Genomic DNA, 2,512 nt, shown 5'->3' with positions numbered 1-2,512 from the left:
CCGTGCCCATTGTCAGGACCTCATTCACGTGCCCAGGTGCTACTTGAATGGGAGAAAGACATTGGGCACGATGATCTAGAATTAAGTAATGTAATAATTTCTCAGCGACTGACGATGCGTTAGCGTATCGTGCACGACGTATTTTCCACATTATGTGTGTGTGTTGTTAGGCCGTGGAATTGCGTCGCTTTTTCTCATTTGTCTCCCGATGTCATTTACGTCTCGATACAATCACAATTTCTGATAATATCATCCACACGATTAATTGTAATCACACTATTGATATTGCTATCATGCAATTATAGTTCCAAGTTTACTTACATTTACTTTAATGATATAATTTCCTCAGACGTGTTTTATCACGTTTTACGCAATGTAAATGTAAAATGTAACGTCACTATCCTTCGTTAGTCGATTTCAGGAAAAAGGTACGTACCATAGAGCGTGCATGTTGTGTGTTAAGCTCGGGTGTCGGAGGCGTCCCGGGACGTCCTCTCTAGTGTAGGACCTTTGCGCCCGAGTGCTCGCGTGAGAATCGTGGAGCGACTGTGTTGGTATGCTTGTTTTGCCATCTTTCAGATTTTAAATATAGGTTCCCGGGTAGGATAGGCAATATATTTTCTGGTATGAGTGTTAACTATAAGCAGATAGGGTCGGGCAGGTTGGCACAGTCTCTGGTCGGGTTTTCGTGTGACCAACCTGTTTCTGAAATTCTAATTTGAAAAATCGACGGTGAAACTGGCACGAGTAGAGCATGCTCTCGTCTCTGGTTTGCCTTTCGATTTATCGAATTTCGCGGTCGCGGTCGCGAGTGGGTTCGAAACGAACGTTTATTGCTCGAGCACGCACATGCGAGTGATCGTTGGCCAGTCCATGCGCACTTCAATCAGCTTCCGCGGTTTATATTTTTCTTTCACCTTTATAAGTTTTTTTTTTGTTTGCGATTTAGAAGTCTCGAGCTTAGATTTAAGTTTCAGCGGGCATTGCGCTCGAAGAAAGAAGAGGCTATAAGCCGAAGAGGCCCGGCAAACTGCCACTCAAGAGGGCAACTACGAATGGCTACCCATCCTCTGGGTCATCCAGAGCATGGGAAGTCATTACCGTTACTACTTTGTCACTATGCTCGCTTTTAGTGTTTGTAGTAGTAGTAGTAGTAGTAGTAGTAGTAGTAGTAGCTTTTAGCCGATGTATATCGGTCCATCGTCCCATTAGGCAAATCGCGAATTTTCTTATTAGTGTGGCGACAGATTAATTACGGGTTGAATTAGAGTTGCGAAATAACATCGCGGCTTCTAATTAGTGTGGCGAGGAAATGATTACGGTTTGAATTAGAGTTGCGATAAAATGATGATTGCCTTTGCTTTAGAGTTGCGAATTACGCTATTGCGATTGTCTTTTCCAATTTTTATTATGAATTTTTAGAACTTTTTAGAAAATTATATGTATCAGAATTTATCTTGTTTTCTATTGTTTAAAATTAGATTATTAAAATGTTAGTTTTCAATTAATTTTATAATATCGCAAGTAGCAATACCAGAATATTTGAAATAGATTTTTTATATAATAAAGAGTAATTTTCATTGAATTCACTGCAAGAATTAGCGTTGCGATATTGTTTCATCGCGATTTCTACTAATTTTTCCTTTTAGCGTTGCGATAATAAATTATCGTGTTTTGTTAAGTAGAGTTGCGTTTGCAAAATGCCCAAAACCTCCGACTGCATTTGTCGGACACTGTTCCTGGATCACACGATACAGCTGCAAGAGCTGTACAAGTGTGATCGTTTATCGGCAACCTCCTAAATGGTTGCAATGCGATCTCTCGTATTAGTGTTGCGTATTGTTTAATTACGAGTGCGTAGATTTATATTTATTAGCGTTGCCTATCAAATTTCCGGAAGTTTCAGAATTTTTTTTTTTAATGGTAGATAATTGATATTGCAAATATAAAGAAGCACTTTTCGCGTTTGATTTTGAGAATTTTCTGCTCCATAAATACTAGTAGTAAAGTAGCGTTGCGAAACAAGAATATTCCGTTCTATTCGCGGCTTGTTGATTGGGTTCACATAGAGTGGAACACGATCGGATCGAATTTTAGTAGCCCTTCTGGCTACCGCTTTGTTTCTTTTTCAGCGACCCTTATTAATGCGCCCCTTATTACTACGTTTATTACTGAAAATACTGTTACAAGACATATCCCTTTGTCAGCGTTAACGTGACCATGATTGCTAAAATACAAAATACTTTATCACGAATGTATGTTATATATATATATGAAGAAATGAAAGGAGATGAAAGGACATCGGGGCCTTTGTTTTGGAGTGATTAGGAAAACCCCCAATGCCCTAGCCCGGACTTTTATTCTAGTTATCCTTAAGCAATAAAAATAGGAAATAGTTGTAAGACGCTAATCCGATTATGTGTATTCAGAGTTTATGACGATGGACCTGGGCTCGAGGTGACAGAATGAGTCGTCGAACGTAGCCGCGGTCACGGGACGGACATGTAACAAC

This window comes from Bombus pyrosoma, unplaced genomic scaffold, assembly GCF_014825855.1.
Source record: "Bombus pyrosoma isolate SC7728 unplaced genomic scaffold, ASM1482585v1 HiC_scaffold_4726, whole genome shotgun sequence".
NCBI lineage: Eukaryota > Metazoa > Arthropoda > Insecta > Hymenoptera > Apidae > Bombus > Bombus pyrosoma.
The sequence above is the reverse complement of the archived record's forward strand: the minus strand, read 5'-3'. Positions refer to the sequence as shown.